This window comes from Mus caroli, chromosome 3 (genome assembly GCF_900094665.2).
Source record: "Mus caroli chromosome 3, CAROLI_EIJ_v1.1, whole genome shotgun sequence".
Lineage (NCBI taxonomy): Eukaryota > Metazoa > Chordata > Mammalia > Rodentia > Muridae > Mus > Mus caroli.
Window position 1 is genome coordinate 115728561 of NC_034572.1, and position 12373 is coordinate 115740933.

Genomic DNA, 12373 nt, shown 5'->3' on the forward strand with positions numbered 1-12373 from the left:
TAAACAAGCAAAAATACCAACTGCTATGGCACGGTCAGGGTTGCCCCTCTAAATTGAATCTACTAAGAGCCCAAGGATCGGCAGGGGTGGTTCACTTAGCAAAGGGCTCATGTTAACAAGCCACGAGTGAGTTCAGTCCTGAGCACCCATGTAAAGAGCTAGGGACGTCACATGCATTGTCATCTCAGTGCAGGGGAGGTGACACAGGAGGATCTTTGAGGTTCACTGGCCGGTCAGCCTAATCGGTGAGTCCAGGTCCCAGTGAGAGACCCTGTCTCTGGTGGTAGAATCGTATTATTTACTTTCCTTTTCTTGTCTGCATTTGCAACTTTTCTATGGTGAGTAGGTATTATCCTAAGGAAGGTGGAGGCTTAAAAATGTCAACAGGTAGTAGTCAGGCTGTCACCCAGCGGCATCTTCTCGCAGTTTACCTCATTTACTATGCTTTAAACGTTACTGCAAAGCCAGACGCTGCTCAGCCCAGCTACTCTGCCCTTTTTAAACTGTCTTTCTTTAGCAGTTCCTGGAATCGAACCCAGGACCTGAAGTGTAGAAGGCAAGCATTCTACCATGAGGCATAGGGGTCAGCCCAGGCCATCATGCTTAGGAAGTCAAGACAGGACAACTGTGAGTTCAAAGTCAGCCTAGGCAATATGGACACCACATACTAAGACCTTGTCTCGAAGAAAAAAATTAGTTAAAAATAATTTTAATAGTATGAGGAAATATTTGTTAAGATGTCAAACTTTAGAAACATGGTTGTTGCTGGGTAGTGGTGGCATATACCTTTAATCCCAGCCCTCAGGACGCAGAGGCAGGTGGATCTCTTCTGAGTTCAAAGGTCAGCCTGGTTTACAGAGTGCGTTCCAGGACAGGCAAGGCTACTCAGAGAACCCCTGTCTAGAAAAACAAAAAAGAAAAAACAAACAAAAAAACCCAAAACAACAACAACAAACGTAGTTGTTGAGACTATGACTATAGTCAATTAAGATATGTATTTTTAAAAAAAAATAGTTGTCTTTGAGTAGTATGGAATTTTTTCTTCTATTTTCTGCACATTCCAGATATGTTACAATAAAATTAGATTATTTTTACAGTTGAAATTTGGGGAGCATTTAGCACATAAGTCTGACAGCATGAGCTTGATCCCCAGAACCCATATGAAATACAGAGAGAATTGGTTCACAAATATTGCCTACTGACATCCGCATGTGCACGGTGGTGTGAATTCATATACATGCCCCTCTCCATATAAATGTGTATACACACACACAATGCATTGTAAAACCTAGTTGTTTTTTTTTTCCAGTTAGTGTCCTGTTATGTTGCCTAAGCTTGTCTGTAATTCAAGTGATCTTCTTGCCTCGGCTTGTCAAGTAGCTAGGACTACAGGCTCCTCCCATCACACTTGACTCAGAGGATATACGTGTTTAAGGGGAAATACTAGGTAAGACAGAGACTCCTTAACAAACCTATGACCAGATGTCAAGAAAATATAGATGGAAAATCCATGGTTCTCGGAGATTATGAGATACTTGTAGACTTGTTTTAAAAGGAGAGTTCCAGGGCTGGAGAGATGGCTCATGCAATTCAACTCCATCACTTCACAAATGAGGTTCTAAACATTCCTGGAGTGAGTGTCTGAGGTCCCTCTGCTCAGGGGGCCATCGCTGCCCCTGCTATGACTCTGGATTCTGGTTCCGGCAACCTGTGGTTCTCTCTAATGAATGAAAACTATTCTTCATTTAATGGCAAATATATTTTCCGATTTTGTGTTCATCTTGGGGCAAAGCCCTATACAACAACAGTTAATTTAGAACCTAAATGTCCATATTCCTTCACCAATTTTGAATACAGTTGATGGTAATAATCTCTCCCTTCCCCTCTGCCCCCACCCCCCTCCCTGTGTATCCCCTGGCTGGCCTAGAACTCACTATGTAAACAAGGCTGGTTTTGAAGTCAAAGATCTGATTGCCTCAGTCTCTCTAGATGAGACACCATGCCCAGAAAGTTTTCTCTTCTTTACTTTAGGTATTTTGCTATAGCAATGAAAGACAAAAATGCTCAATATTAATTATTAATCAATATTAATTAGTCTGCCAATAGTCTTTGCTTTAAGGAGTGTTGTTTGTGTTTGTTTGTTTGTTTGTTTTTTCAGACAGGATTTCTCTGTATAGCCCTTGCTTTCCTAGAGCTAGATCTGTAGACCAGGTTAGCCTAGACGTCTGCCTCCTGAGTGCTGGGATTAAAGGCATGGGTCACCATGTCTGGCTTGCTTGTTTCTCATGTATTCCAGCGTGGCCTCAAACTACCTACATAGCCAAAGATGGCTTGAGCGCCTTATTTTCATGTCTCAAAATGCTAGAATTCATTTATGTGCCACCACATCCAGTTTCTACAGATATTTTTAATCATGGCATTTATTACCAAAAAATAAATTAATCCTATCCTATATTTTCTTTGAGGCAACATAATTCCAATTTAATTATTATCATCTACTGAAGAAACCAAACTGAATAATTAAATGGGGGACTTTCCTTTTCTGCTTTGAAATTCACAGCTTTAATCTATATTGAATTTAAATTGTTTGATAAGCTACTCCTGAGTTACCAAGCTTCTCACCTAACAGTCTCCTCTGATCAGCAAGTACAACTGCATTTATAGTAAAGGTGCCCCTCATAATAAAGGTGCCACTCATGTCCTGTGTTTATGGGAAGCACCTGTGTAAGCCCCGATCCCTAGCTCTGTAGTCCTTACAGCTGCATCACGAATAAAACAGGCGGCTTAGAGCAGTGCTCCTCAGCCTTCCTAATGCTGCGACCCTTTAATACAGTTCACGCTGTGGCGACCTCAACCATAAAATTCCTTTTGTTGCTACTTCATAACTGTAATTTTGCTACTGATATGAGCCATAGAGTAAATACCTGATATGCAGGATGTTTGGTATGGAACCCTAAGGGGGTCACAAGCCATAGGGTGAGAACCACTGCTACAGAATAATAAAAATGATTATAGTTCCAAACACTGCAGATCATGTTGCCTATCATTTTTTTATACCATCCCAGTGAAAGGTCAGGCTCTACAAACATCAAGTGCTACTTGTTTAAACCAAACAGACCTAAAATCGTCAATCGTGAGTTTGTCGAGTCGTGTACAGCTAATTACAGCCCTTCTTAGCCAAGCATCATTAAGTTTTACTGGAGCCACAGTCCTGATAGCCCACAGTCACAAGCTCTCATCGCTTTGTCTCACAAACTTAAAGAATGAACAAAGCCATAGTCAAACTATACTCTCTCTCAGTTTGTCCATTACAGATTACCTCCCTCTCGTCTATGTGACGATGTAGCATCACTATTATCCTAGTAGGACTTATTAACTAGCTGTGACCCTATATTCTTACATAGCCACACCATAAAGACTGTTCATATGCTACTCTAATAACATCAAGGCATCCTTCACACTAGACAAATACCTTGATGGCTACACATCTACCTCCTTTCACTTGATGCCAACATTATTTGAAGATTCATGTACTATAAATATAACTTAAATTAAACATTACATTGTTAATCCAAGAACAGAAGCTTAAAATTCCTAATTAACTGGCCAAGAAATTATGTAAGAACCACTAAGACCATGAATCCATTTATAACAATATAACCACCCCAATTTTAAACAAAGTGTTATCTCAGAGCCAAAATATGCCTCGGTGCAGCCTAAACAAAAGTACTACATTTAGTCTCATCCTCTATCACATACCATTTTAATACTGGCAAATATTATAACACAGCAGCTCTCCGGTCAGTCTTACATGACCAAGTTAGACAATGGGTTCATTCACGGTATCAGAGTTGTTACATGCAAACACTGGGATTATGAACAAATTTTCCTTTTCAATCCCAACCCTCACATCGTCCCATTGCACCAGTCTCCCTTTCAAACCCCAGTTCTTTTTTGGGGAAAGACTGTCTTTTTTTTTTTTTCTTTGCGTGGTCTTAGTGCTTGTTAGCACTGTCGTGGCAGTGTTATTGTCTCCTTTCTAAGGAGGGCAAGATGAAGGCTCACACATTGCTTCGACACATCTTCTTACCCTTTATTCACTGTGGTTCTCCTTAAGCCACGTTACATAATGTCCAAAGTCTTCTTGCAGGACTCCAGATCAACTCATTTCCGACTGTAATTTTACAAGCCACTTGTGGGTTTAACATATCTGTACCTTTCCTTTGTAACAGCAACCACAGGATAATTTGCCTTATGCCTGGCATCAGCCTCTTCCATTGAACTGCAAGTTACAACAGAACACGGAGCACTGTGCACTTCCTGGGAATTTGCCTGCATAGCTTCAAAGTGACTAATCCTGGACATTTGAGAAATATCTACTGAGTGTCATTTTAAGTAGAGGTGTTTACACGTTTCTCTGTTCTGTCAATTCTACCTTACTCAAGTGTAAGGCAATTCCTTACACTTATACCACAGACACCAAACCCAAAGCCTCCTTTTGGTCCTTCGTTGGACACACTCTTGTTCATAGCAAGGAAGGGTACCAATGCTCAAGGAACATGCCTCTCTCCTGTTGCCAGTCCAAATCGATTTCGTGGCACTTGCCTAGCTGTCACAGACCATATCCTTAAGATGATGTCGCTTAGTGACTCCTAGGCATGGAAACAAAACCTCAGTAATGAAGGGAGTTAAAATAAAAATAAAGAAATTCAATCTACTTTGCCTTATAAGAAAAATACATCAGGTGGCCTCCTAATGCTAGAAATAAGTTTGGGGGTCGCAAAAAAAAATCATTGTTCCAACTGAAGCATCTGGACAGTGCTTTGCTCTTGATCAATAGGGTGTGCTCCGGAAGAGAGAACACACCTGGGCAGCTTCTATTCTGAGGAAGGTGGTAACTGTTTTCCCCACTGGCTGGGATCAGACCTCAGAATCTTAATCGGCTTAATAGACTGGAAAGAGTTGGCCCACAGGAAAATGGAGAAAGGGAAAGGTGTCAGGGCTCCAAACAGAGAGGGGTCACTGCCCAGGCCAGTAAATTCCTAGAACAAAGCAGTGGGCCTTTGATTAAACAAAGATTTCACTGGGTGAGAAGAATCAGGACGTTTGCCAGTCAGAAAAGACTGCTATTTGATATTTCTTGCATTATTGACAACATGAATTTAAATCCTCAGATGACGTTTATTCTCATATATAGCAAAAACAAAACAAAAACAAAAATCCCCCAAACAAGCCAGACAGTGGTGGCATATGCCTATAATCCCAGCACTTAGGAGCAGAGGCAGGTGGATTTCTGAGTTTGATGCCAGCCTGGTCTACAGAGTGAGTTCCAGGACAGCCAGGGCTACACAGAGAAACCCTGTCTCGAAAAACCAAACCAAACCAATAAATAAATAAATAAATAAATAAATAAATCCCCAAACAAAAACTGGGTGGAAAGTGTTATCTCTTTCTGCAGCAATGAATTCTCTGTGGATTTTTTTCTTGTCTCCTTTAATCTAAATACTCAGAACTTGAGTTGGTTGGGCTTTCAGAATAGCAGAACTTGGCACAGGCCAAGCAGAGGAATAGCACAAACACTGCTATGAGATCCTACTGATGACAAGGACAATGAAAAGAACTGAGAGGCACTGGTGACTCCTCCTGTTTACACGGGAGAGTGCTTTTTTTAATTTATTTAATTTTATTTGTAACTCATTTTTTACACTCCATATTCCATTCCCCACCCCTCCACTCCCACCCTCAAATTGCTCCACATTCCACACCTTCTCCCCACCCTCCACCCTATCTGACCTCTAAACTCCCTGGGGCCTCCAGTCTCTTGAGGGTTAGGTACATCATTTCTGAATGAACACAGACCTGGAAGTCCTCTACTATATGTGTGTTGGGGGCCTTGGCAATTCCTGGCCCGTCTTCAAGGTCCAGAATTGTTCCTTCTGTTTTCTTATAGTAGTTTAGGTCCCTCCATTGAAGACTTCTGTGTGCTTAGAGTTCATTTTTGTAACTAGCTCAAGAGAAAGGGGGAAGTCTAGCTTTATTTTTTTCCATATCTATTTTCCTAGGGCCAATAATTGAAAAGACCCTACTTCCTTTGGTGCATCTTCTTATCACCTTCTTAGCTTGTTCTTTGCATGTATTCAGGTTTCTTGGGCTCTCTGTTCCGTCCCATTGGTTTGTGATTCTGGTTTTCTGCCAAACCTTGTTGCTTTGGTCACTACAACTCAGTAGTGTATTTTGGAGTATAATGGCTCCCATTTTGTACTTTATGAACAGGGCTACTTTGTCTATTTGCATTTTTGAGGTTTCATACAGATTTGAAGGCTATTTTTTAACCTGTGAGGAATTTTACTGGTGCTTTGTTAAGACTGCATTGAATCTGTAGATCTCTTTGGATAGCGTGGGCATTTAACAATATAGATTCTTCTAATTCTTGAATCATTAGCAAAGAATGTTTTCCTTTATGTCTATATTTAAATATGTCTATATTTGAGACATGATCAATTCTACACAATCAGGCTGTGTAAAATTTGCTGTGTGACCATGTTGCTAGTCCTGAACTTACACAGCCTGCCTTCCTTGGCCATCAAGATGTTTGGACTAAAGAAGTATACCATGACACTCTGCAATGTTTTATACTTTTTATTGTAGATATATTTCACCTTTGACTAAATTTGTTTCTATGTTGTTAATCTGTGAGATCAATCTCACAGCAGTTGTGAGATTGCTTCCTTGATTTCTGTATCAGATGCCTTGCTATTGCCATACAACCACACTATTGGTTCTTGTGGTGGTGGTGTGACCTAAACACTAGCTCAATTGTTTATCAGTTCCAGTTATGTCTCTGGTGGGAATTCTGCACTGTGTGGATTATCCACAGAGATTCATGTGTGGTTCCATACAGCGTGGGAAAGATCCAGTGAGTGAGGAAATGTGCGTCCCTAGGTAGAGACAACTGTGCCAACAGAGCCTCTTGGTGTGCCTTCATCTGCAGCATCTGCTATTGGGTGATTCACATCAACCTTAACATGGCTGTAAAAGGGAGGCTGGTTCTCCATGGCACTGAGTCACATGAGAATCACTTCGATGGTGTGGTCAGGTGAGAAGCTTGATACAAAAATCGTTGCTGAGTAAATGAAAGCCAAGAAAATAGAAAAGCATTGTGTGGCAGATTCTTTTAAATCATGATACATGATGAAATATGTAGCTCTTGCAATTATGGTAGCAGGACACAGCAGATACTAGAGAGAGAGAGAGAGAGAGAGAGAGAGAGAGANAAGAAGAAGAAGAAGAAGAAGAAGAAGAAGAAGAAGAAGAAGAAGAAGAAGAAGAAGAAGAAGAAGAAGAAGAAGAAGAAGAAAGAGAAAACATTGAGGAATTTTCGATGCACTGTGGGTTTTGGATTCAAATTCTCGTGTGTTAGACCTATAAACTAGTGTTGCTTCCTTTGCTATTGGGTAAAAAAAAAGGGGGGGGGGACAGATTAACAAACGGAGAGAAAAATGAACAAAGCAACATGCAGTTCCCACGGTGATAGAGTAGGTAAGAAGCTTTAACTGAGAGAAGTGCTGGTGTCGTTTCGGGTCAGTCTCTACCGGGAGGAGGTGTTAGCATTAGGAATTCTATAGACAATCCCCACACAGAAATAAAACATGAACATGATAAATACACCCCCTTGTAAAGTGGCTTCAACCTTTCTTTCCATATTTTATCTTACTGTGGGGAGGAGTAGAGGATAGATGTGCGGCAAGTGTGCATAAGGAAGTCAGAAGGACAGCCTTGTGCAGTCGGGTCTCTCCTACCCTCTCTATGGGGTACTGGGGATTAAAGCCAGGATGTTCATCGGTGCAGCAAGTGCTTTCACCTGCAGAATCTTTTCTCCAGCTCTGTAACTTGTGTTCCTAAACTTAGAGCCTAACTTTATGGGATGGCATCTTTAGCTCCATCTTGTATGAGGAAATAATGTGAACGCTATCTACTACCTTAACACTCCCAGCAATAAAGCAAAATTCAGAGGGCAAGGGGAGATCTTTGTCTGTGCAGTACTGTAGCAGTGACAACCCCCTGTCACCACATCCAGACACAGACAGAGTGACAAGTGATTACCATTGCCCGCTTTTCATTAGCTGAACTGCCTCATTGACCTCACTGAGAGTCAGGGTGTGGGTCACCGGAGGATCTAGGTTAAACTTCTGTGCCATGTAGTCAGAAACCAGCTTAGGGATTTCCTCTTTGGGTTTCTAGCCTGGAAATACATAAAATAACACAGACTTATGAAGCATTCCACTCATGAGGTTTCAATATAAAAGAAAGGCCATGTTAGGAATGGGGTGTGGATTGATAATACCATATACACATGCATGAAATTCTCAAATGATAAAAACAAAAGGAAGGATGATGGGAGGAAAGAAAGGCCACGTTAAAGTGCTGGAGATGTTTTCTGCCTTGTCCGTCCACTTGCCCAAGTCAGGACAGGCACTGTTCCCACCACACAGCCAACACACAGGCTTGTGCTCCTCTAGGGGGCCGCTGATGTCTGACACAGAGGAACTAATACAAAGCCAATAGAAACTAAGTCTCATCTGTGGTGTTCCCACCTTGGATCTAATCTCTGCAGATCATCCAATTCAACTGTATAATGAAGGCCACAGTCTTGGGATGAATTGAAAGGGTAGAAATGGGGGCTGGGAGAGTAGTTCAGCTGGGAGAACATGGGGCTATGTGCCCGGGGTTCTAGGTTCTATCCTAGCACTACATTCTCTAAAAGCATAGAAAGGGCTCTCTCTTTCTGTGCATGTGCATGCATGTGTGTGTGTGCATATGTGTGTATGTGTGCGTATTTGTGTGCAGACACATCTCTGTGTGTTTCGATATGCAGCTTCATGAACGGTCCAAATAATCTAGGGGAAGAGAAGACTGTGATGGCAGCAATTCCAGAGAAGCAGAAAATGAATGTGTAGAAATTATTCAGAGGCATCCTCCGAGAGTAAAGATGGCAGCCAACGAAAGCAGCACAAGCCTCACGATGTCTATTCTCTACCCTTCTGAATTTCAAAACGTGTATGTATTTCGCACTATGCCAAGTACCTTGGCTAATGTGAGAGGATTTGGCAGCTGCCTGATTATCTTTAAAGAGAAAAATAGGTAAGGCATGGAAGTCAGCTCAGAAGTTAGAGCACTGGATGCTCTTCTAGAGGACCTGGGTACCATTTCTTATACCCACATGACAGCAGCATACAGCTGTCTATAACTATGTTTCCAGGGGATTTGACACCCTCTTCGGGCCTCCATGGGCACAACGCGTATATGTGGTACAGACAATTATGTAGGCAAAACATCCACACATACAAAAATAAATAATTAAAAAATAAAGATGTGCTCAATGACACGGCTTATCCTGTAAAAGAGAAAAGGTTCATTTTTATTAATATTTTAAATTATGTGTATGTATGTGCGTGTGTTCAAGTGTATGTGTGTGCAGGTGCCCTAGGAGGCCAGAGACATTGGATCTTCTGATCATGTGGGATTTAGGAACTCAGGTCCTTTGTAAAACACACATGCTTGGAACTGCTGAGCCGTCTTTGCAACCCTCGTGCTTACTTTTCTTCGTTCCAATTAACGTCAGGTTCTCTAGCGTTCCTACCTAGTCTCAAAACGGTCCCAAACTCTTCCAACAGTTAACTTTTCTATATAGCTACAAATTCTAACTCGTGGTATCTGTTGTAGCCTATGGGTCTCGCTGGCTTTTCTTTTCTCTTCTTCACTGGTGATATAATGAAGCATTTTTGTATGCATGTAAAAAATACTTTTTGGTTATTTCTTATTTCAATGGAAGGACATTAAGAAAGGCTGGGCTGGGGAGATGGCTCAGTGGGCAAAATACTTGTGGGCAGAAGCCTGGAGAACTGATTGGATTCCTGGAAGCCTTTAAAGGTAGAATGGAGTTTTCTACGTCTGAGTGGAGTGGAAGAGAATTTTGTGGGAATTTCTCCATAGAATTATCCTTTGACCTCCATGTATGCATGGAGGCATGGATTTTCCCACCCTCCCACCTGCACACTAAAATGAGGTAAAGTGAATAGAGAAGGAAGGTCCAAGGTTTATAGGCAAAATTAGGCAGTGCTTCTCAAAAAACAAAGTAAAGCCATGTAGTTTCTCAGCAAGGGCACTGATTGGATTTTAAGTAGAGGAAGTTCTTCACTGTAGGAAGTCAGGGGATCCATCTGCCCAACATAAATAATAACCGTCACTAGAAACTGTAAAACCAGAGGAATTATATGTATATGAGGAATTAGCTTCATTTATGATCATTGAATGAATATTAAGTGAATAATTTGTTGGTTTATGAGGGTTAAGATAACATGATCTGTTTTTACAAAGCTAAGTTAGACACATGCATTTTGAATATGCATCCCATATGGGCACAGCATAAGGCTACAGCTGTGGTGTGTACCCAGTGGTCCACATAGAGGAACTGGAGTTTCAATGTTCAGCTGACTCAGGACTTTCCTCCTTTACAGGCCTTGCCCTTTGCTCATGGTATAAATGAACTGGGTAAGTCTCCTAACGTCTGACAATCCATTGCCACCAATAGCTTGGCCAGCGCAGCTCCCAGGGTTCAGCAATCTCTTAATTTCATGTTTTTGTTCAAGACTCGCATTATCTAGAGTCTTCTTAAAAATCACATTGTGGTGTGGAGCAATGGCTCAGCAGTCAAGAGCACTGCTGCTCTTCCAGAGGGAGATTTCCAGCACTCATAACATAGCTTATAACTATGACTCCAGTTCAGAGGACTGGATGTCCTTTTCTGTCCTCTGTGTATCTAGGCACTCAAGTGGTGACATGTAGGCAAAACATCCACATACATTATAATAAATGAGCACTAAAAACAATCAGGTTTCTTGCTGAGAAGCTGAGAAGCCTAGGCAGGAGTGCATAATTTCATTTCTTTTCTACTTTTTAAATATGGGAGGCAATGCCCTGCTGAGTACTCTTTAACTTAGAGGGCTAAAACCTTTGAAGGATTCACAAATGGTTACCTTTCTGTCCCCGTGTCTCTGGTACTTTCTAGAATTTGTGAGCCAGTTCTACAGGGTCCTCATGAAACCTACCCCACCCCCCATTGTCACCTGCCAGTCATGGTGATGTTGCAGGTTAACCTTGGCAGTGTGTACATTGCCCCTTTTTGCTTTTATTGTACAGTCAGTACTATAAAATTTGTTTTGAGTTTTATAACTTTGTAGCATTTTAGATAAGGTTGTGTTTGTACTTGTGTAGAGTGAAAGGACTATTGAATGCAACCTAGGATTGGAATAAAAAAAAATATATGGGAGGCAGAGGCAGATGGATCTGAGTTCAAGGGCAGCCTGGTTTACGGAGTGAGTTTTAGGACAGCTAGAGCTATTCAGAGAAATCTTGTCTCAAGAACCAAAAGAAAAAAGTAAATAAATAAAAATCTTCTAGGGCTGGAGAGATGGCTCAGTGGTTAAGAGCACTGGCTGTTCTTCCAGAGGTCCTGAGTTTAACTCCCAGCAACTACATGGTGGTTCACAACCATCTGTAATGGGATCCGATGCCCTCTTCTGGTGTGTCTGAAGACAGTGACAGTGAACTCACATGCATTAAATAAATAAATCTTAAAAAAAATAAAAATAAACAAAAAATTAAAATCTTCTAAAGTTCTATGCTTTAAATAATGGCAAGACAAGGATTCCATGAAAAGATGTATTTCTATGGATAAGAGAATTTGCATTTGCTTGCTATTAAAGTACCTTTCCCTTTGGAAATATTTCTTGACAATTACGAATCTAACGTTTTTTTAAGACCATTGAGTTGGTGTGATGACAACTCACTTGTCTGGATAAGATTATAGTGCTTGACAATAACTAGTAATAGTTGATCATCTACCTGAAGGAACCCCAGTGGGCATTGATATAACCAAACTGGGGTATACCTGTTCATTTTGATACTGTTAAAGTTTGGGTCATTTTGAATTTGGGCTGTAGTATTCTGTCACCAAGTTACATTCCAAGCACCTACCAGTGGTTTGTAACCTGTGGATCATGACCCTTTTGGCAAACCTCTATGTCTAAAAAATTTACATATAATTCATAACAGTAGCAAAATTACAGTTAGAAAATAGCAACAAAAATAGTTTTATAGTTGGAGTCACCACAACATAAGGAACTATATTAAGGCATTAAGAAGGTTAAGGACTACTAACTAAGCAGTATTTTGTTGCTTGTTTGTTTTACAAGTCAATTAAAAATATTTTTCTCGGCCGGGCATGGTGGCGCATGCCTTTAATCCCAGCACTCGGGAGGCAGAGGCTGGTGGATCTCTGAGTTCGAGGCCAGCCTGGTCCACAAAGTGAGTT

At 41.1% G+C, this 12373-nt stretch overlaps 1 pseudogene; it reads right to left on the reverse strand.

The window, feature by feature from the left end:
- Positions 1-8099: 8099 nt before the first annotated feature.
- Positions 8100-12373, reverse strand: part of LOC110291916 — a 25005-nt pseudogene continuing 20731 nt past the window's right edge.